Source organism: Ischnura elegans, chromosome 5 (genome assembly GCF_921293095.1).
Source record: "Ischnura elegans chromosome 5, ioIscEleg1.1, whole genome shotgun sequence".
Lineage (NCBI taxonomy): Eukaryota > Metazoa > Arthropoda > Insecta > Odonata > Coenagrionidae > Ischnura > Ischnura elegans.
The window spans coordinates 10,289,162-10,314,336 of record NC_060250.1 but is presented as its reverse complement, the minus strand read 5'-3'; the positions used below and the strand labels follow the sequence as shown (position 1 = coordinate 10,314,336).

General features: G+C 37.9%; 1 long non-coding RNA gene across 1 annotated transcript in view; it reads right to left on the bottom strand.

Moving 5' to 3' along the window:
• LOC124158491 overlaps nt 1-25,175 on the bottom strand; it is a 241,287-nt gene that overhangs the window by 102,726 nt on the left and 113,386 nt on the right. Inside the window, exon 3 of the long non-coding RNA XR_006864808.1 lies at nt 19,664-19,775. This is a non-coding gene — a long non-coding RNA (uncharacterized LOC124158491). The remainder of the gene's footprint in view (nt 1-19,663; nt 19,776-25,175) is intronic.

Here is a 25,175-nt window from a genome sequence, read left to right as displayed (position 1 = left end):
GATAAAAGGCATAAAAAAACAGAGTGTATGGATGAGGTGTACCTAATGTGAAAGGCTGCATCTCTTTCAGCATCTATGATGATATCAAATTCGTGAATGGAGGCATGTTTTTTTGACTTAAATTGTGGGCTAACTACTGATAAAATGTACTTCAAACCGTTTTCTGTTTCTAAGTATTGTAATGTTTCAAAATTAAAAACATATGAAGGTCCGTATCCTAATGCAATAAATATGATTTTTATTAGGGAGAAGAATAAGTAGCAGCTGAAATAGTATTTGGTTGTTATGCAATACCCACACAAAATAAAATTGGCATGGATGTGCCAACGCCACCTAAAGTAAACTTTTACCTTTAAGTTTACTTTAGGCGGCGTTGGATGTGTACGTGCAGAAGATCGATAATGGTTGAAGAACCTTAGCCTCCATAAATGTCCCTCTTTTACCAACTTATATTCCGTTTAAACGTGCACACAATTGTTCAAAAGCAGTGCAGATCTAATGGCACGAATATTAATCTCACATAGGCCAAATATATCCTATCCGTTAAATATTCGACGCAAGTCTTATAATCAATGTTAATCGTCACATCCTTGGAAAAGCAATGCAGCACTATTTGCAATGTACTTCGGAGGAAAACAAACTCAACGCAATATGCATTTTAAGAAGATAAATGTGTTTCAAACTAGACCAAAACAAATAAATGAGTTTTGTACTAATGGGAAAGAGCCGATGAGTGAATAATAATAAAAAAGATTGAAGAAAATAATAGCGAAGAGTCTAAAGTGAAATTAGAACGTTGCTCTCGGCAATGCGGAAGAGGGAACGCTGAGGAAATAGAGCGCCTGAAGATTGGAGGCATTGAAGATGTGGGTGTGGAGAAGAATCGAGAAGGTAAAGTGGACGAATAGGAAGAGAAACGACGAAGTGCTGGACATGGCGGGTAAGGAAAGAAAGCTTCTGAATGGGATACGAAGGACGCAGAAGGCTTTAAAAACCGTGCCAGAGGGAATAATTGTTGTTGGGCTGGGAAGGGATGGTTGAATATGATCTATAGATACATAGAAGAGAATATGATTTATCGATAGAATGAAAGGAAATGTGCCTCATTGAGAATTGGAGTAGAAACTCCAAGTGGGGATGAGAGGCAGGCTGGGGTGATTAGAAAGATGCTCCCTTCCTAAAATTCTGGCTAGAAAAATCCTAGAAGATGTTGCTGATTATGCATTTAATGAGTTTTGCTTTGTTTATTGGTTTTAAACCAATCCTCAGCACGCAGAATTACTATTTACCCGTGTTATTCTAAGCCGTGATATTATTAGACATGGTGAGTGAGGAGAGGAGAAGCTGCTTCAGTTGAAAATAAGAAAAGTGAAGGTTAAGGGCGGGGCGAGTGTCGAGCTGAGGCGTTTGAGGACGCCAAATACTATTGATTGAGTTATTTAGTTTCATACGTGCTTCATTAAAATTAACAAGAACATTTGATAGATATATAAATCAGGATTTTACTAATTCCTCTGCATTGAGATCATCCATGTATTTTTGCATGCATTGGTAATTATATTATAGAATTCCTAAATTGAACTTTCATATAGGAAATAGAAATCACGGGAATGCCTTACCAAGGAAGGCGTTGGTTCTATCAATACACTTATCTTCACTCGAGTGGTTTTTTTTATCTAACAAACCGAGGAAATGTTTCCTCGGCCTAGTTTCTGAAGCGTATTTCAATTAAGTTATATACGCCTGATTGAACAAGTGATTTCGTCTAAATTGGGGCACTCCTGTTCCCGGACACTAACTGCAATGGATATCTTAACGATAGATCTCGACATTCTTGGCATAGAGGAGGAACTCACATTCGGAGATCCTTTGAGAAATATTACTGAAGATCTTTCTTCGAATGCAAGTTTATGGAACTAGAACTTCCGTATAAAGACGGACAATAATGAACGAGAAGCTTTGATAACCCGATCATTCCTCAGATTCATGAACGTGCAATTTAATTATTCCTGAAAGTTCCAATGTGATATCGTTCACTCGTGAAATTTCTCCTTTAATCCTTAGATTTGAGAAAAACAATAGCGATAAGTAGCTAAAAATGTTCAAAAAAAGGTATGATTTCGTACTAAATTCTCCGGCAAAATGGAAAACGCATATGATGAGAAGCCAGAAAATATGTAAATAATTTGAATCCGATAAACAAGGCGTTAAATCAGCATAATAGACAATTTGTCGATTAAATTAACATTTTTCATAATGTAGGGTGTGGGTAGGATGAAAAGGAGTGGCTTGATTGAAATTTTAAAAAAATTTGAGGATATTGAAAGATTTTAATACTCGATACCTTCAACCCGAGCACTGGTTTTGATAGGTTTGGTAGAGTTCTTCACGGACTAAGCGATGCTACGGGGATAAGGAATATTAAAAATAATATGGGGCAAAGGCAGCAGTTATTTCCTCTGGCCTACATAGCGTATTGATGTTTAATCTTAAACTTCTCAAACACAGCCTGGATTTAAATCCAAGACTCCTAGCTCAGTAGCAAAATCTTCTATAAACCCTACCATGAAATACTGGAGAGAATAAAAACGTCGGATAGGTAAAATGACACAGGAGGACGTCTAACTGAAACACTGCAACGATTTCATTGTAGGAGGTACACAAAAATGTAGATGGTGACCAAGGAATTGGCGGTGAATACATTAAAAAAGTGCTATCGTGATGAAGGGAATACAGAATGAGGGATGAGGTCTCTCTACTCCACCCGCCACCTCCTTTCACAGACTTCTTCAACCTCCTTCTTCTCCCACACAATCTTATTCCCTTTCTAGTCGAGGTGAAAGGAGAAGTATCTCATTATGGAGGCGTTTAAAACAAACTCGCAAAAGGGTTTGCCGACCGTCTTCTCAGCTCGAATAGAGGGCCAGAGCATGTGCGCCAGGGTGGAAGGGATACGGGGGTGGGAGAGGGTGGAATAGTGATGGAGGGAGGGATGGATTGGAGAGAATGAGTGGGAGCTTTTAAGAGTTCAAAAAGTGCTCAAGGATAGGAGGAGAGTGGAGACGAAAGGATTTCGGGAATGACATGCAAGGGTTTGGAAACGGAGGGGAGTTTTAGACGGGCAGGGATGGGTGGCATTTGGAAAAAATCCCCATAATTTGCACAAGAAGAAGACCCATTAAAGGCACTGGCAGAATCTCAAACATTTGATATTTAAGACTTGAAATGTTAAAAATTGGATTCCCTGCTGTAAATATATTCATTGGAGCTCCAATATTGTTAAGATTGACCCAGATGAAGTCACCGAATAATTTCATGCGTATCAATATATGCACATCTGTACTTTCCTAATGGTGATGTAGCTAAGTATTTCAAATATTGGCTTACAATATAAATTATTATCTGTATTGAATACATTTACATGCGTAAAGTTGGACGCAGCTTATTATTGGCACTAAGCATGTCCCACTTTCAAAGCAATATTAAGAGGTAATATTACCTGTAAATTGTATCTATAAATAGGGAACCAAATTCTTTATTTCATTAATTGTGATTATCAATAATGCTCTTTTTCTTTTTTTTTCATTCTTAGATCCTGATAGAAATTTCATGTATAAAAAGTGAAATGATGAATTCTGAGCGCGAACTTTTCCGCTCGCCTATTGACTTGGAGACGTTGTCAGTTATTTCAAAATGTCTGTCATCCCAACCACTATTTTTGCACGAGTCTAATGAATCTCAGTCTATACGTCAGTGATGTACAAAATATTAGCGTTAAGGATTTCCGGTAACTCTTTCTAAAAGATCCTACCGTTTTTTCGTCCACATTTTAAAGCAATATACCTAAGTTTGAGGACCTATATCATCCAAAAGAAGTAGCCAATTCCAACGCAACAAAAAGCACGAGAGAGAACGTTTATTCAACTGTATTGAGTCATGTAATGTCAATGCTAACGAATATTCTATTTGGCAATATTACCAGCTCGTAATTTTTTTCCAAGCAATTTGCAGAATAGTAATTTAAAAGTCACGAAAATAAAATAAGTTGTGAACAACCTCTGCTAACATCGAAAATAATGGTTCGATTGATAGTGTTTTGGCAATCAAGGGTGCTATAGAGTTTAAGCAATGTAGGTATTTCGAGTAGGCTTTCTTTTTCGAAATAGTTCTTTCCCCCGTCTATGTGGCCCATTAGCTCCGTTTTCCTCTTTTTTACCGCCTGCTCGTTAATCGTTTCAACCCTTTCAACCTTTCCCTTTCCAAAATTCACTAACTCTTGGTTAACTATGTGGTATTCCATTATTTCCAGGATATAAACAGTTACTTATACCACTTATTTTATAAGAGCGCGACCCGGGTTTCAATGAGTAATCATCATCATCAGGCGCTGATGATGATGACTTTCCCTTTCCCTTCGCCATGTCTCTAACATCTAAATCTCCTCCGACATGTTATCCGGGAAGACTCATTAGTCTGATCAATGCGAAGAGACCCGTCAATCAAGCCGTCATCTCAAGTAACAATTTTTAATTATTCATTAAAATCATACATATACAAACGATAGCCCAAGGTCGGAAGAAATCCACGCCAACCCTAATCACGGAAAGATACCCGAAAAAAATAAAAATCAGGCCCATGCTGCGAAATTCTATTTAATTTGCATAGCTGAAATCAGCAAGTTTTGTATTTAATTGTGAATAAGGATGCAATTAACGTGCACCTCTCGTGTGGTTTTGATCTACCATCTCCTATGAGGATGGGAAAACTTTGGGTAATAGTGAATTGAAGTGTGTTTGAAAACTTCATTAAAATGCATCCTATTCAGTCAAATTTCTTTATTAATGAGTTCAGTGAAATACCTAGTATCAAGATCACAAATTAAATATTTATAAATGGATGTATTAGCGCCCCTTCTACCACTCAACTTTTTAAATAGGAAAATAGCCTCAATGCAGAAGGAATGTACTGTTACATCGCTATTTCATCAATACTTTAATTGAAGGATCTAAGGTTTTCCCGGCGAATAGACCGGAGGAAGAGTTCTCGGGTTTTCAGCTGGGTCCAAGGGTTTTTCTGCACCGACGTTTCGAAGGCTACAAAGTTGAGTGGTAGAAGGGGCGCTCGTACATCCATTTATAAATATTTAATTTGTGATCTTGATACTAGAGGTATTTCACTTAACTCATCAATAAAGAAATTTGACTGAATAGGATACATTTTAATGGACTTTTCAAACTCACTTCAATTCACTATTACCCAAAGTTTTTCCATCCTCTTCATAGCAACCTATAAGACTTTTTTTTATAAATATATATTAGAAATAGGTGAGTTATCCTCTCAATTTTGGCGTAAGTGCATTTTCATTGGAGATAGTAGCCTTCGAAACGTTGGTGCAGAAACACCCTTGGACCCGGCTGGAAACCCGAGAACTCTTCCTCCAATATTTAAATTTTCAACCCGTTTCAAGGCGATATACAAAGCACTCACTATTTGTGCGGTTCTTAAAATCCTGGGTAATCTTGAGAAATTTCAGCGAGTCCATAATTACAAAACCCGTACTAAATCTGAGTTTCTAATATTTTCTTCTTTAAATGGACATTAGAGAAGCAAAAAGAGCCAGAATAAAGCATACACAAACGGAAACATACTTCAATACGTGTGTGTTATCCTCATGTCAAATCACAGCGCATATTAGAGGATTACGAAATACCATGCAAAGGGAAAAAACACCAGTGTTGGAAATAACGATTGAGATATTAAGCTGATAAAATTGTTACATAGCTACCAACATTTAGTCATAATAAATCGCCTCTGAATGAATATTTGGGAAATTTAACGAAAATATTTAACCCTCTGAGCTTGTATTTTACAGCCAAGCATTATTTTTAAATTTGACCTTCTCTTATAGTTGCATTACCTGCAAAGCAATAAATACTGCTACTGAAACTTCATCATTTCCAATAAAATAACCAAGCAGTAGCAAGAATTTTGTGTGTTTCATTCGTGCGGAGCCCAGTAAACTCAAAGGTAGCTCTTCATTATTCTTTTGGCAGAATAATAGCAAAAAGAAAATTTATAAAACTGCGACGAAGCATACAAACGAACACCTGATCGTATTTTCATTAAAAAAATACATTTCCGAAAGACTCGAGGGTACTGCTTATTGTTTTGGCAGCATAAATTCCAATTTATATTCCAAAAATTTTATGCACGGATATAACAGAGGTTTCAAATGAAATTTCTCTTTCAATTGAAGCACAGTATCTACATTTAGGAGGATGAACTCCATTATTTTTCGCACCATATAATATTTTTTAAATTCCCTCATTCCAGTATTCCATAAAGGGTATTTTGGTCAAAATATAAATACCAAATGGAACCAAGAAATGATTTAAATAACTCATTAAACGACCTCATTTAGACAGTTCCTTGCGAAGAGCGTGCATAACGACCCCACCCGCAACTTGCCTAAAACAGGTGCAGAAAATAAACGCTTTTAGATTAGCTATTTATGAAAATAATTCGGTGCTTAATATCATTTTATGGATCGCGATTTATATTTTATGGTCTGAACCCTTCGCTTCCCACTCCGGTATCAATCATGAAATTGAAGTACCAAGTCAGTCGACTGAAAAATCTTTTTGCGCCATCAGTCCACAGGAGAATGTTGTGCTTAATATTCCATAAGTGGAGATATATGTAAACCTTACTCAGTGGCTGGTGAACGAAAGATTTACTGACAGCGAGGGATATCCTACTCAAACGTGAGTAGTGCAGGCATTGCAAGGGAAATACAAAATGGGAAAACGGGTAGCTATAGAATATTTTTAGAAATAACTATCAAACAATTTATCGTGTTTTTTTCTGGGAAGAGAAGCCTAAGAGGGAAATAAAATAAACCACTCAAAAATACATAGAAATATATAAACATGCATATACTCAAGAAAATAACTGAGAAGTGCATACATTCTTGAATTCCTCAGGAAGGTATCCCATTCTTGGTTTAATAGCTACGGTGTGGTCAGATATTGCTCGCATTATTGTAAAAGAAAAGTGGTGAAGTACAAAAGCTCCAAACTTATAGAGAGCTGAAAAAAGTCCTTCCCCAGAGGAAAACAACACTATCTCCAATTGACTAATCCTTAATGAACGCATTACATTTGCCATTATTTAAATAAAGGAATAGGGAGAAGAAAGATCCCTTCTTGGATAAAATAATGGGATAACTTCATTTTCTTTTTCGGTCCCGCGGGAGTCACAACCATCATGTTAGACAGCTTTTGCGTGAGGTATAGACATCCAGACTTTTTCAACTTCTCAACGTCTTCAAGGGCAATAAAACGACAGTTAAGGGAAACGCAATAGGGCTTTGTCTTCTTAATTCCGGAGTGAAGCTTCCGCAGGAGCACTTTTCTTCTTGCCATGCACACACCCCCGACTCAAATTACTCCGGGCGTCTCCACTTGACCCTTCTTAATATCCAACCCCTTCAACTCCATCGTCCGAGAGAGAGAGAGAGAGAGTGTATGTGTGCCCGCGGAGAAGCAAATGCTAACGTGAAGTGTGAAGAGGAGAGATAATGCCAAGGCACAGAGAGGAAGGGAGGGGGAGATTATTTTTTAGGGGGGTGGGGGACGAGTGTGACGAGATATAAAGTGGAGGGTGAGGGGGTGGGTGGGGCGGGGGTGGGCGAGGGTTAAGGATAAGGCCTTTAATTAAACCCCCCCCACCGCTGACACCAAAAACTTCTCATTCCACCCCACCACTTCGAACCTCTCTCCCGAAAGCTTTCTTAGCGCTTTTTTGAGTGCCTTACGAGGAGTGGGGAGTTTTTCTTGAGTTTTTTTTCCTTCTTGCCTCCTCTCAGAGGGAGGGAACACTTTTTTGCGTGGAAGACAGAGAGAAGAAAAGCTTCGGGTGTGAGGAATAAAGAAAGAAGTAACAATCGTTTCGAGGGGGCGCGAGAAAAGCATAAGACGGAGGCAGGGGGTGGGGGCGGCAAGGAATAAACAAGGAATTTAAGAATTAAGACGGAACAAAACAATACAATAAGGCGAGAGCAAAACCTACCCTCTCCTCCTGCTTCTAAGCCACCTCCCCTCACCATACACATCCTTCCTTTCCAGGGTCTTATTTAATTTTGTCTTGGGGCGAGCAGCACCTCGCGGCAATAATGCAATCGTTTGATGAAATATTTAAGCCCCGTCTTCCCACTTTCCCACCCCCCTCCCCACCCTTTGCCTCATCACCATCCGGAGCCTGCCTCTCTTTACCTCGATAACGAACCACCCCCTGCGGCGGAAAAACCTCCTCGACCAACCAAACGCCTCCCCCTCCCTCTCCTCCCCCTCCTTCCTCATCTCGCAAACCCCGCCCCGAACCACTCCTCGCAGTCCGAGTGGACGTTTCTTGCCTAAAACGGTCGGATTCCTCGAGCGACGACCACTGCGTGTATATAGCGAGAGACTAGCCTAAAGCCTCTCTCTATCTATGTATATACGGAGACGCAGTTCCCCACTCCAACTCCCCACCTCCTCATAATTCTCCTCCCTCAACATCACCCCCTTAACTTCCCCCGCTCCCTTGAATTCTTAATTGCTAAATTCCCTCATCCTTGATTTCTGTTCCTTTCTCTTCCATCGTACCTTTAGGTGAACTCCTTCCACACTCCAAAGAACAAAAAAAAAAATACTTAACAAAAATCATGGAAGAAGAATGAATACAGGAGCAAAATTCAATTCAAAGAAAAATAATTTTAATTCCGTGTGTTTTTAATGTGTGAAAATTATAAACTATTTGTATCCAATAAAAATAGGCATCAGCTCACGCATATATGGTAAAAAAAACAAGGAAAATAATGGCAAGTTTTTGACTACTACTCCCATATTTATTCGCTACAAGCAAAGTAGCAGTTTTAATTTGTCTCACACACACTATGACAAACGGATTTTATATAGAAAAGACGCATCACATTAATTCCACTTTAAAAAGTCGTGCCGCATCAAAATCAGAGCAAGGATTCAGCATAAATGAGACAAGAAACAAATATCATAAAATAATTTCAAAGACCTCTACATTCAGCTTAAACCAATAATTATTATAAATTTTCCTTTAAGGAAAAAATTGTCATTCAGCACGAAAATAAATTAGAAAATACAGGAATAAATTTTCCTCACTGGGTGTAATCAACCAGAGATTTAGATCGGTTTATTGAAAATATAATAATATCATGAATTTACAAAAAAGTTCATTATATTTTTTTTACTACCAAGTAGTTTTGATACTAGCTTGTGCATGGTCGGTTTGAGAGGGACATTATGCTGAGGAGTACTGTAAAGGAAAAACGAACAGGCCAAAAACAGACTTTTTCTCATGCTGTTTTTCAATCGATTAGTTATAAATATTTTCCAAGGAAAATACTCAAAGGATGAGAAGCAAGAACAGAAATGAGTTTTTGAGAAACGCTTTTTTGGTAAGGACTTGGGAAATGGATGTAAAAGATCAAACATACATCATATTCTGCTGCTTAAGACTTGGAGATTAACACAAATTAAGTCACCAATCATACGAAATTTAAACTAACAAGGAAATATAGGTACTTACTAAAAATAAGCCATATAAACCCATAATTTCTAAATTATTATACACCTTGAATTACTTTAAATGGTTCTATAAAGTATTTATTATTCACAGGTAGTTAGCAGGCTACGGATACTGAAATTTGTATAATGATCGGAAAAAAAGCTCGATCTTTGGTTAAGCGCTGGAGACTTGTTCCGGGAGAATTCTAGACTCACTTCCCTTAGCCTACCTTAGGGTTGAAACGTAGAGGGCGTGAAACCCCTTGTCATACAGCTGACAGAAAAAAGATTTACCACAGCACCCATCCTGATTACTCCGCTTACGATTTACATTATACATTTCCATTTTGAGTTGCTACCTCGACCTTTGATTGATAGAAGACTTTTACATGACTGATTGTCATATACAGATGTCAACGCAAGTATAACACTTGGCTTTGTAGCTGTTGGTTAATCTTTCTGAGCATGAATTACAACATCGGGTGATATACGATGTGAAATAAATTCGTCTATTCGTCTTCGCCATGCAACAGAAATTACCAAATTTTATGAATGGGCAGCTTAGATTAAGTGTCAGTTAATATCAAAATACAGAAAAGGCTCAAGTTCATTCTGATGGGATTCTTAGTTCTGCAGAGACAGTGCTCTTCTTGTCTTAGCTAATGCAGGCGTCGGAGCGTGGACGTTCTAAAAGGGGAAGGACGAGGCGACGAAATGAAAATGCCATTTGGGAGGGAGGAGATGTAGGGACGGGAGCGAATGGCTCGGATATCTCGTTTATGAAAGTTGCGCGTTATTTTGGGTTGAGAAGCGGTTGATGGTCGCGGGCCGTGCTTTTAAAGAAAAGAGGCCTCGCGCCGAAGATTTTATTCATTCGGGCAACTTCAGAGAGCGCTTCCCGCGAGGGGGGATACGACATTGGGGGAAAGGGGTGGAGGGGGTGAGATTTTATGGAGAGAGAGAGAGGAGGATAAGTATTGGGCCGCTCACAAGGTGTGGATGCCAACGCTCTTTCTATGGAAATGAGGATTTTTGAGGAAACCTATCCTTAAAGCGGACATTCTGAGGCAGAAATTCAAGGTGAAAAGAAAAAAAAATCTAAGTGGCTATGAGGTAACGCGATAAAAGGGATTAATACTAAATTTGGTGAGAATCTTAGCTTGGATTTGGGGAAATAATTGTAGAAATTAATAGGTTTGACGGACGTTATTACACAGAAATTCACAAATAGACTGATTTATTAACTCATTGAATGCATGATGAAGACAATCGTCGAGGGAAAAGTAGATCGCAAGAACGGAAAAGGAATGAAATATATGGAACACGTAAAGAAGGATGTGAAAGAGAAGACATGGGCAGGTGTGAAAAGATTATCTGATGGGAGAACTGAGTGGAGAGCTGCATCAAATCGATGTTAAGACCGTTGACCGGTGATTATGATGAGCATAATGACTTCTTATAAATAATCATCTGAATAATTGCACAATTCGCTAAGTGTCTTCACTTGAAAAACAAAGTTTTTGACCTGTTCAACCAAGAATTATTATTTTATCTATGAACAAACTTAATCGAAAAACTTTTTAAAAATATATGGCATAAAACAATGACAAGATAAGGTTAAACATTTTCAGAAGTTATAGTATTCCAAAATATTTACAGATCACCAGCTTTCAATCATGTAATTTCAAATGGAAAATCAAAACAAACATCAAATTAACTCCATCAGGAGCGGCAAGGATACATATATTCAACGCCTGAATAATGCAACGAGACATATTTGATATATCCGGAATGAACTTCATTTTCACTTAAAAAGGCACATGATTACTCCGCAAAGATGTTTCTTTGACCACGGTTAAACCACACATTTGATTTCCACGTAAAGTAGAAGTTCATAATAGGCAATAAGTTTTACAATAAAATGGCTAAAATAAACCAAAGATACTCGGTCATTTTTAACTTTTAATTTCCCTGAATAATTTATCTTAATTCTTTAATCCGTAGGTCGACAGAGGTGTAAGAGGATTTTGATATATCTGGACTGAATAAAAAGAGTTTGAAGTATGCATACTCAAGTTAGGGGCCAGTTCCTTGGGCTACCATGCATTCACAGAGTTTTACAGTAGGTACATGGCTAAACAATTGCACTGCATCGACCTTAGAGTACCTTTTCTAAAACACTGGTAAAAAAAGGCCGAGCAAAGAAATCGTCAATGAAAGCCGTCTCCAGTAAAAAGAAACTCCGGATAGAGCCCCCAAGCAATATCAACCAGGAAGTACGCAAAATAAAGGAAAAGGAGTTTGTGGGGGTGGGGGGACAGGGTTGGGCGTAACACCGTCTGCGCACCTCTCAAAAATATTTCAGGATAGACTTCTAACAAAAAAAATAACGAAACTTAAAAGAATGAGGGAAACAGATTTTCATTATCATTCATAAATATTATTTTGTGCGCGCAGAGGGGTGGGGGGAGTTGCATCGCAATCTGTGAGACCCACCCCGCCCTCCGCGAGAATTCCGAAACGAAAAAAAATAAGCGTCGCCTCCACCCCCAAACAACAGTAAATCCAACCACGCACCCCCTTCCCCCTCACACCCCTCTGCCACCAAACCCCCACTGATATCCCCCTCTCCTTCTCTTTGGCATCCGGCGCGGTGGCGGTCGGGAGACGAAAAGCATTTCTTTTTAAAAAACTTTTAATTAACTTTTGGGGAAATGGGGATGAGGGGTGCGGAAGAGGGGTGGAAAGAGGAAGGGGAAGAGGCAAAGTTGAGAATGCGAGGGAAATGGAATGGAGGGTGGGGGGGTGTCGTTTTGAGGGGGAGGGGGTAGAAAAAGCAGTTTGAGACGGTCTCGATGGCTCGATGGGAGGAGCCGTGAGGGAGAGTCACGTATTTGGCATTGAGTGGGTGGAAAGAGACAACGCAAGACGGAGGCAAAGCAAGACACGTGGAAATAACAGTGCAGAGAGCGATGCGAGGTCAGCTCTTGGTATTGTAATAAATGGGACTATTGTTGTTTAATTATTTTTAGCTTTACTTCGATGGGAGCGAGGTAGCCTAATAGCCAGAGAACTTGACGGCTGGTCAAGCTCTCTAACTGGGCTCCCAGGTTCAAGTCCCGCGCAATGCCTCAGGTCACCCTCAAACCAAATCCTCGAAGAGCGATGTAACCCTGATACAGGGGCTGACTCTATCCTTGAATGTATAATGTTAATACGCTAGTGGCTTAGTGTGAGGTGACCTCGACCCTCACCTATTGAAACCAATGTTTGTATGACTGAATGAGAGGTTCTTTACTCGCAAGGGAAGTTGGCTGGAAAATTTTCTCTGAAAACGAAATTCACTAACTCTTGATCAACATTGTGGTATTCCATTATAAGTTTTCTTGGATATCACACAATTACTTATATTATCTAACGATTTGATCGTTGGATCATTCTTCCTCATAGAATGATCCTCCAAGATCGTTAAAACATTAATGGCTTTGCCTGGTGTCGCTGTTAGTAGGGCCCTCTTCGCTTCTATAGCGTTGAGGTGTTTTCCCCGTCCCATTCCTTCCGCTCCTATCCAATCCCAGAGGGGTGAACGGGCTCCCATCGCGGCGGCGCCTCTTTTCCTTATTCCTTCCTGTCCAAACCCTCCCCGGGTGATCGGGCGTATAAGTTTCTGACTTGGATCCCGGCCCCGGTGTGTTGTATCCCTGAAGGGTTCGCCCTGAACCTTCAATCTATTATTACTTATAACACTTATTTTTTACAGAGCACCACCCGGGTGTCAATGAATTATCATCATCTTCAGGCGCAAATTGTGATCTGTTTATCTTATTATTCATGGTAAAATAGTTCTCGGAGCATATATCAAATAGGACATCGACCTATACTCCGAGAACTATTTTACCATGAATTAAACGAAACAATTAAACGAAAACTTCTCTGAAAACGGTTTCTCTCTCATCAAACGCAATTATTAATGGGGAGGAGAAGAGGTGTGAAGGGGACAAGGGCTTTAATAAGACTCACAATGTTATCGGCGGATATTCTCAATCGAATGACCGAATTTGGAGATATCTTTCCTCCCAACTTCAATCGATATTTGCATTTCCTCTCACTGGACTTAATCACAATGAAAAGAGCTATGGAAGGCAAGTACCTACGCTCTTCCATTTATACCGGAAGAAGAGTATTTTTAGTGTAATAAATGGTGACACTCGATTTTGATATATTGTTTCTTCAATTTATTATGTCAGTATTATTCGATCAGTGATTCAAGTCGAATGTTGCTTTAGACTGGCGAGGATAGATTTAAGTTTGGGCCAAAAAGTAAAATTTCCAAGTAATCAAGGTAGAAGGACTGGTATTTCCCTGTTATAAACTCGCACTCCGACAGTGTTTGTCTGCATGAGTGAAAAGGTCTCATATAAAAAACATATCCTGCATTGGATACCCTATGCAGCGAGCATAAGGTATCCAGTGCAGAACGACAATAATATACAAACGAAAGGTCAGCGATTCGTTAAATCTGCAAATGGCGCACAAATGCGACTGGGGATCTCTTGTGACTCGGAAGATTCGTGCTAGGCTTAGATTCCACGAGTAATTAAAATTATACATCTTTCAGAGAGACACCGAGTATATCACATTGGAACCCTTCCAGATCCGTCAGAAAGGATAAATTAAGTGAGATATTTCTCAGAACGTATAGCTATAGGAATTCGTTTTACTCTTAAGAACTAAGTACTTTGGTAAATCTACTTAAAATATTGAGTTTATGTCAAAGAAATATCATTTTTCTGAGACATTTATAAATACCGAATAAAACCTAAAACATTTTAGTCCCATAAGGCTCCCATGTTAATTCAAGTTGATATATTTCGTAAACTAATCGACTTTTTAAAGTTTTCAGATATTTCCTCCCGATGATTTTTTTTTACTTTTACGTCCAATATTCCAAATACCCACAACTATTACAGTTTGGGTAATTCGTATCAATCACACAATCAGTGAATCAGTTTGCAGCTATTACAGGGACGTACTTCGTACGTGCATTTACTTTTTTTGTTGACAACCGGAGTTAATAACACCCCCTAATACTAATATCCCCGCCACACAACTATCAAGGTGGCTTGCAGGGTTGTATGTAGGTGTAGATGAAAAGATTTAAACCAAGTTATTTGGACATAATGACAAGGTTTTTTCCAGGCTCATTTTATCGAGGGGAAAAGTAACAGCGGAAACATAAGTGAAAACATTTGTTTAATATTTTCCTAGACTTAAAAAATACGAAATCAATTTGGTAAAGCTGTGATGAAGGATAGATAATTTTCTGCTCTGAAAGTGCAAAGAGTTCCATTCAAGTAAAGGCGTCCCAAGCTCCATGACAACTTACTACGACTGAAATTATTCTATTTCAACATATCTACCTAATCTATGGAAACTGCCAGAAAAGTTGAATTAACGCCAAATATCTGAGCTCCACTAAATCACCTTCACCACAGCTATCAATGTGTCTTGTTTTTCTGTATACATTTTCGCCTACTCAAATCCTCGCATCTTAAGGAAGATATGGGATAAGTGAGGGTAGACCTAACCGCGAATAATTTGACAGATGAATGTAATACACATATAAATTTAAAATGTGAAGATAATTTCCATGAGCAACTGGACTTTTCGAATGTTTATGTTTGAAAGCGATTAAAGCCCTCATCTGACTTATCCAGTCTTCCCACTGGCAACCGAAAGCTACCGACTTCACTAACGAAGGTTTACTCCCCATACCAGTTAGGACATTCATGGCTTAAATATTAACAACAAATAATTATTAAATATCATGTGTAACAATTATATTCGATATTCCGAGCGATCAGTGTTTTTAAAATTTAAAAGTGGATCCCTTGAAGAGGCTCATAAAAAGGACGACGATGGTTACAGATATATTTTTAACCATTAAGAATAAAGAAAAAAAGCCTTTTAATTTATAGAATATTCAATAATGAAATGAATTATTATTCTCCATACTTTATGATGTCGCCAAAAAGAATTGATAGTTACCTGTTTTTTTGGTTATGTAAGCCTTTTTATGGCCTTCGTAAAAATAATTAAATATAGGAATGCCTGCCTAGTGCGTTGGAAATCATATGGATATGAAGCACATTCCACGATAAAGTTCTACATCCTCTTTCATTGCTTGAAACATTTTTTTTTAATCAACAAGAAGAATTGTTTACGTCAGAGCTATAAATTCATGCTATCCACAATTTGAGGTTTTTTTAACACAGTTCCAACTAGTTTAAATAAGTAATTAAATAAGCGATTTCAGAAATAGAACGGAAAAGCATTATATTTTGTGACAGGTGTTTCAGTTTGTGCATGTTAATAATTTTTAATGATATCCTCGGAAAAAATCAGGAAATCTATAATCACTCGGAACAAAATAATTTCACCAGTAGGACAAAAGCAATATTTAAAGAGATAAAATGAATATTTGATATTTGCATTGATTCAAGTAGTTACGTGAAAAACTTCTTAACAATGTCCAAAGGACGTCGAAAATGGAATGGAGTGTGCCAGTGGTCTTTCTTCGTGCCAATTATGTCTCTTTGCTCTCTTCCCCCTCATTTTCTTTCAATTTTCCTTTCACACTCCCTCTCCGAAAAAACCCGCTTTTTTCTTATAATTTTAGAGATCGAAATTATAAATATTTAATCATCAACTCCTTTACCTGAATTATCGGACGTTCGTTTTATCTGAAAAGCAACGAAGATTAAAAATTTCCTAGCAAAGATTTTCGAAGCGGTACGCATTAATTTTGACGGTAAAAAAATTCAAAGTTCAAGGAAAATTAACCAGGTCTCAATTAAATCATTATAAACCACATCAATTACTGACGTATCCTTTCAATCACACCAATAACCGTGCATTCATCATAAAACCGACTTAAGATGACTTACGATTGCTTTTATTTCATTCGATAGACAAGACAATCTTCTTTTCCCGGCAAATATCAAGAGAAATTTGAGATTTTTTTAAGGGATGGCTGCCCTCGATCAAGTTACGCCATTTAAACTTGCACGGTATAAACTGGTCTTTTGTAATTTCAACCCCATGGTTACCAATATGTGAGCCGTGTAAAGTTGGTAAGAATAAGGCTATAATAATAAGTCGCAATTTTGACAATTGGTAGCCCAACTTGAAGGCCCGTTTACGAAGGAGACGAAACAAAAATATTGCTCTTACCCTCACCCAGTTACTGTCTTTTTTCGTAATACATAAATATCATAAAACTGTAGAATTTCATTTTCCCAGCGTAAAGTTTTGATCATATACTACAATCTATAATACTCTACGGCTGCGAAATTTATTCAGTGGTAAATTCTCAAGAAAAAAAGCTGATACCTTTCATAAAACAATGCATTAAAAATAAAACATTTGGACCTATTTATGAAGGAGCTTGGACAATCAGGTATATCAGAGAACTGAGGAAGATTTATCATAAGTCGGATATAATTGCAGCAATATAAAGCTAACGTTAGCGGCTGGGCCACAGGTTCAAAAAGGACAATACCGGCATCATTAAACATGTCTTTAATGTATGATACGATGGTAGAAAACCTCTAGGCCAAGACTGCGTTGAAGAGACCAAACACTAAAGGATATAAGAAAAGAAGAAATTGAAATGACCATCTTGAGTTAACATGGCCATAGGATTAAGTAATCAAAATTTTTAGGAACAAGTAAGTATTTATTGTTTTTTCACACAAGGGTGGTACCTACTGCTGACGAGGGAAAAGCAAAAACCCGCGGGATACTCAAGAAATATTCCTGCACGGTATTATACTTACGCTATCCTTTAGAAATTTTAAAGTTATCACTCCTATCATATGAGCTTTCCTTTCCAAAGAATTCCAACGTATCAACTCAGGTAAAATATTACACAACCACTCCAGACTCCTGGCTAATATTTAGATTTATCTCAAATTTAAAATCAAAGCAACAGTTGATTTCCTTTCAAATTACACATTATTATTAAGTAGATAGAGGATGATACAGTAAGATATGAGCAACAAACGCATCACTAAAAATACCGATCGACTAGAGTAATAAGTTCTCAAAAATTCATATGCCTACTTGGCCTAAAAATATGTCACTGACGTGTATTAAATATTTCCCCATTTTAAACGCATTTGGCTGAGAGAAGGCTTCTCTTTCTCGCTTACTGTCTGACTACATCCGATCCACTAACCCGTCTCCCATCCCTCTCCGCTTTTATCTCATCGCCCGCAACCCTTGTCCGCCCGTCCTGTTCCCTTCATCTCCTCTCTCTCCCACTCCACACCACCCCCACTCCTCTGTCTGCCGCAACCCGTCTGCGCACCTCAATCCAACAGCCCTCTCCAAAAAGAGAAGACCACCCCACCACAATGGTGCCTCAAGAACTCGCATTAATATTTATCCATTTTTCCCCCACTGCCTCCGAATATTGACATCCCGACGCAACGGCCTCCCATCTTACGCCTTCGCTCTCAAAGCTTCCCACCGCCACCTTCAAACCCAATCCCTTCAAACATTCCTCATCTCCCATTCGCCGAACCTCGACGCAACTATGATCTTAATCTAAATTAAAAGTCGCCATGTTTATCCGATGATTATCAACAGCAAACCACGATTAATAAACTCACATTTATCTCACGTGCATTGCTTAGTTATTATCATTATTCTTCGGACGGGTTTATTATTACTTTCTCCATTCCGCGATTTAAAAAAGTGAAAACCATAACATAATGTACATAAATCGATCACTGTTCATTTCCAACGAATCCATCCTTCATATTCGATTACTATCATCTAATTAAAACGTACACGGTTACGTAACTTTTATTTCTCTTGCAAGCGGTAGTTTGCAATGAGGAATATGATCTTGGATCTACGGAACGTGTTCTTCAAACCAAATATACTGCTTTAAGCAAATGATAGGGTCTTCACCCGGGCACCATCCAACTGTGTAGCAGAGGCAACATTTTAGAATGGTATGCGCATTCAAATGACAGTATTACTTTGCATTATTATGCTAACTCGAATCACTATATGTGCCAAATTTGAAAAAAAGCAGCAGAGGATAGGATTGAATTGTAAGTTGAAATCCCACGGAATCATCCGATGATTATTTATTATTATGTTTGATTCGTCTATCACCATTAATAATAAATTCATTGTTTACAGGAACCTTTTAAAGCAATTGAAGGTAAAATAGTTTCCCAAAATTAACTAAATATAGCTTCAAATACCGTAAAATGGGGTGACTTGGGCCATTTTTGACAATTCGATTGAATACTAACTTTCCATTTTGGTTTTTTCATTAATGTGAGTGTGTAAGAGTAGAAAACTGTTGGAGAAGGGGGACGATGGACATGTGCCTAAGTTTTCCCGATAAATTTCCAAGACAGGATAGCTTCTCCTAACATATCCCGACGAAAAGCCCAATACTCCAGTTCCATCAGAACTGTGACATAGAATAAGTCCACAAGGACGATATAGGATGTATCACACCGAACACGAAAGCTAAATAAACTCGTTGGAACCCGTTAGTAACACGCCCACCTCCTACAAGGCGACAACAAGTTAACTACAAAAGATTATGAGACACCAAAATGAAAACTCATGCTGAGAAACCACGACCTAGAAAGGACATAGCATCCAATACGCATCTTTATCTTCACTATGTTAGAATGAAAAATTGAATACAATTCAGGATGCGAAATACGAGAATCATGTGGATTTCCATCGGAAAAAGCTATGGAAAGAACTATTCCTTCTCACAATAGAACCATGTCAATCAACTATTCCAAAAATAACATTCGGATGATATTAATATTATGTGACAGAGGCACATATAGCTAGCTCTACATGACAATATAAACCTGCAGTAGAAGTCGTGGACACTCGCATAAATATGGAAAAGAATATCTACACAATTGAAAGTACTTTAAGCAAATTACGAAGCGTAAAGATACAAAGAGGGACAAAAAATTATAACTATAGAGCCACATTCATTGGCATCAGGGATAAAATACTAAAGGGACACTCACCATCAGCTTGTGTTGAAGAAGCAAGAGTCTCTCTCCTTGGTTGGCGTCAAATTCTTGTTGCATGGAACCGAATGATTTAAACCGCAATAGACCTTTCTGGGAACATATTTTCCTGCAACGACAAAGAGAAGAGTCAGTCACAAGTTATTACTAAGAAAAACACCATAATAGAATCATTCATATTTTCACGAGTATTTTACCTGTCCTCTGCGCTTTAAAATGCATAGTAAAATGGTAGTTTTAATAAAGATAGCCGTGGCGATCAAGATAATTTGGAATATTATGACAGCCAACAATCTGAGTGAAGATGATGAATTGGACAAAATTTAGAACATAAAGCATGGTTTTCATGCTAATAAATATTTTATTTCTAAATTTCTAAATCCAGCCACTGAAGTTACAGCTGTGTCATCACTATCTTTCATGACTTGCAAGGAAACTTATCGGAAATTCGAGTTAATGATGAAATACAATAGCAGTAGACTTATTACAACTTATATTTGTTTATTCCCGACCGATTTACACACTCATGCGTCATTTTTAAGAGAAATGCAAATCTGTCATCGTAAAGAGTGCGTTAAATTACAGACGTTAAGGGAACCGTGATATATACTATATTTTATGCATAATTCTGGCTTAAAAGGGGTTAATGCCGTTAGCTAAGATGATAATCAAGATTTTATAGAAAGCTTTGAAATTATATTCGATAAAGAATTCCTAATTGACTTAATATTGGCACGTACCAACTTAGCGCGAGGCTATCCCGGCGCGGGCCGAGGAATTTATTATGTTGAAATGCTCATGTATTTCTTTAATACTGTCGAAATTTATTGGAAATGTTGACCATTTACCCAGTTCATTTTCATACTGTACTACTTATATTCCGTTAGAATCCAGCAATTAAGAGTCTCACATGAAAAAACATAAAAATTTTCAATATTTATGAAGGCTCAGCTAACAAACAGACTACATTTTCATAAGAGGGGCCGAAATGGTCAAAATATACAGAATAACATACGCACCGTACATAAATTGAAAGACTTGCGATCTCACTACTGGCTGGCCAGTAAGTCAATGTTATCAAGAGAAAAATCATGCATTTTGACAAAATACCATACGTATCTCTGAAGAATTATAGACCTTACGTCTCCAACATGTCAGAAACATAAATCTCATATACCTATTTTTAGCATTTTGCTCCTGAATTAAATACCCGCTATAAAAGTTGCCCTAAATCAAAGTGTTTCCATATTTGCCGACAAATGACAGCAAATAAGAATCGAAGCATCAGTGCACTCCGATTCAAAGAACCAAAAAGGAGTCGTTTTGAAAATAGTTATAGTTCTCTTAGAGTTACTTTTTCAATTTAACTAAAAAAATATGTCGACCACCCTCCTAATTATTATAGTCTCAAACTAGAGCGCTATTAGCAATCAATTCAGGAACACTAAGTTAAGATCCGAAGACGAAGTATCAGCGACGTCAGCAGAAATTCCTAATCTAAGGGGTGAGGAAAGGACTTTCGTCACCATTTAACCATTCATAAAATGGAAATAATAAATAGACCGTAACTTTCCCAGATATTATGAAAGGAAAGATGATATGCAATTTTCAAATTTCCAAACGAATGGCGAAGATTTCTTGTCCCGAAAGTAAAAGGCATTGAAACTTAAGATAAAACGATAAATCTAGGTAGCTCCTTATGATCAAGTGACTAGATTAGGAGTAGTAGTGACTTTCCCAAAGTGGTGTCCTTATGCAGAAAAGTAGTTGAGCTCCTTCTTCTCTTTGAGTAAGAGTACTCATCTGTTGGCTCTCTTCCCTAATCACACAAATGCTTGCTCTGAATAGGAGCGAGGTATTCGAAGAAATCGCATTCTATCAGCATTTGCTGGGAATGCTCAGCGATATTCTTCTCCCATTTCTGACCATTTTCAATACTTAAAACTTAAAATAGAGATAGTCAAAGAGAGAATGAAAATCATCAAAGTGCCAACGGTGCAACATTGCACTTATATCGAAAGATAAAGGGAATCGGTTCATAAAATACTGTATGCATACAATTACCTCTTTAAAGACCATAAGGCAAATTACCATTTAACACTGAATAGAAACCATAATTGAAAAACGGGAAATTAAGAATGAAGTTTTAGTAATACATTTAGAGAGGAATAAAATTTACCCAATAGCATATTTATGTGTATTAAGAGAAATCAAAATTACAATATACCCTGATCTAAGTGGATGATTTCAACCTTACACGAGCATCATATGATAAATGCGATAGGTAATACTACCATCGCATGGTCTCTAAAGAAGATCACTACGATGGCAACAAAGGCAAAACATGAAAAACAATGGATAATTGGTATATTTCCCTATTTACCTACTGAGATTACTTACCCTCCCATAACTGATATTCACAATTTTTTTCAGTACCTACAACTAATGAGGAAATAATACTACATCGTTCAATGCTCAAGAATTGCAATAAGTTTGGAACTTAAACGCATGAAATAAAGAGTTGCATAGAAACGTAGTTCGTATAGTAAATATAATAATACCGAGAAAGCTATTTTCCCAAAAAATATAATGTCTACGCTACCATTTGAATGCTACCTTCACCAGCTGTCGCAACGTAGTTTTCACAAGGGAGAGAGACGAACTTATCAAAAGCTATCCATTCCAAATTAGTCACCTCTCTTGCTTCAGATTTTCTTCATGCGAAAACCACTATCGGATGTATTGGAGACCTGCGCAAAAAGCAGATAAAACTCAAATCAATACGTGCTTTTCATTTTTTTAAAGGCGTCGTCAGCAAAATAAATTTAGAAAGGGTTCCTATGGCGGAAAATGAATACATATTCGATTATGCAGGGACGATAAGTGTAGTGGAAAGGAGAGGGAGGATTTTTTTCGGTCGACAGCGTTAGAAAATATTATAGGATCGAACGAAAAGAATAATTTAGGACGAGAGCGGATGGAGAAAAAAAGCGAGAGGAAAGGTTAGATTGAGAAAGATGAAGCCAAGTTGGTGTCTGCACATAAACGCACGTATTTGGTCCTGGCCATTCAACGCAGCGCCTTGCCTAGTGCAGTAAAGGGTTAAACATTTTAACTTGCAGTGATTCTCCATCAAGACCATTTCAAATTAAAATGGATAGTTGAAGAAGAGAAAAAAATACTAGGCGACACGGATTTCATATTCAACAGGGCCAAACACTAGAATTTCCGAAAAAAAAACTGCTTGCATAAAAGTAACTGCTAAAGAAATTTAGAGAGCAGTACCAGTTTATTACTCACTCACAATAATATATTATGACAGAAAGTCATATAACAAATTAAAAGGTACTTACCGGTTCAATTATAATAAGTAGAAAACAATAAACTACCTATGTAAAAACAATAACAGAAAATACATAAATTGAAACAACTACGACAATTGCATTGGTGAAACTAAAATGGTTGTACCTACTCAGGGTGACTTCGCTTGAGTACAAGTTAAGCCTCAAATGCCTAATGCCCGGTGTTACTATAAATTAATTGTTAACGGTACTATTACTTATTGTCTAAAGGGCCAATTATGCAACCTCGAAAAGGAATTTTGAACAATGCTGGAGATTCTGGTCATGGTGGAATTTTCCTGTGCCAGAAGGGATATGTTTGTGCTAAAAGAAAGGTTTAAAACAAACCGGATTGTTCACACAAATTGGCTAAGAGATCTCGAATTCCCATATTTTAAGGATTACTCACGACCCAATCAAACATGTACGTGCATTCAAATAGTCTCTCAAACCAGATCTAGAACACGCTGGCGTCTATAAATATACCAGAAATCATAGGTTCTTTAAGGACCTTGTAGCCAACATAAATTCACATTTTTACCAGCAAAAGGCAAATGATTATAGGCTCTCATCCATGGGGGAACTGGATGTGGCGTAAGGAAATAAATATAAACGTATGCAATGCGTTGAAACTGACATTAAGCAGATGATTCCTTGCACGGTATAAATGAAATTGGCAATACATTTCATTTCCGAATTAGGGTTCGTAAAAAACGACTGCGGTTTTTACGAAAACAACGAACTTATACGCCTAATTAATTTCAACTTTTCTAGGATAATGTTGGATCCAGAGTAGTTTGCTTTGAGAATGAACTTTTTGATAAATGTTACTTTACCGTCTTATTTTTATTAAAAATTCACAATCGTACGATCGCCATGAAAAGTAAGCTAGCTCTAAGAGATCTTATCACCTTTAAAATTTATCGGAAGGGATCTTAATTGATAGTACTACGGTCTTATTTTTCAAGTGCTGTTGCCTCCCATTCCCCTTTTCTCCATTGCAAGTTCCTCAACTTCCGTGATTTTCTATTGAAACTATTTTAAAACGTTGAAGTCGCTATCAATAAACATAGACACACAAAAATAAACACTCACGCGGGAAACTTTTCCCGTGAAAAAAAAATATATTTTCTTTATCTGCTTTAAGTGTTTATCCCTAAGTATTCCTCCTGGGACTTTTCTTTCAAAGATTCCCTCCATCATATCCCTCACGCGATTGCCTTTCCAACGATCGGTCCTTCTCCGGATTATGGTTCTCAACAGTTTCCATTCTTCTCCGAATCTTGGACCCATCTCCTTGCTCGCCATCCCTTCCGCCAAATTCATTCTCAGAACTCGTCGCCAGCACCAGATCTCGAAGGCTGCGAGTCTTTTCTAATCAGATTTCCAAACGGTCAAAGTATCTGATCCCTGGAAAGATACTACCAGCGGAAATGATTCTACATACAGTTTCCATGTCTCCAAAAACATTCTCTTGGAGCAGATTAGCAACCTTTTAGCCATGTACATTGACCGATTATGAACTATATGGCGCTGCACTCCCTCTCTGCTCCCTCCATCCCAGGCAATGCTGCTCCTGAGGTACTTGAATGATTATCCTTACTCCAATGTGTCTTCTTTTGAGGTAGGCATTGGTAGCTGCTTTCTTCCTCCAGCACACAAGTATCATAGCTTTCCACATATTTATTTTCATACTGTACACCTGAACCTTTACCTAAACTACAATCAGAGAGTCAGTGGCGAAACTAGGCATCTAGGCATATGCTTTAGGGGGTGGCGACCCTCCCCTTCCTCAGGCAACAGTGGTTCCGGGAAAATATTTGAAAAACAACATGCCTGGAAATACACTTTACCTCATTTTGGCGCTTAAAATTTAACTTTCAGCAGATGCAGTTATATATCAGAACTAGACAGTAGTTTTAAATTATTTTTTTATTTGTCTGAGGCTTTGGGGGGATCTATCCCTTCAACCCCCCATAGTTACTCCACTGAAGTGAGTTCTATACATAAATTTCTCCTTATGACAAAATAGCAATGTCATCAGCAAATCGCAGCTTCTTGATCTCATCCTCGTTCACCGTAATCTATTTCATTACTTATTCTAATATTTCCTTCGTCGCTTCCTCCCAGCGCAAGTTGAAGAGGAAATAGGTGAAATTCCTGCCGGA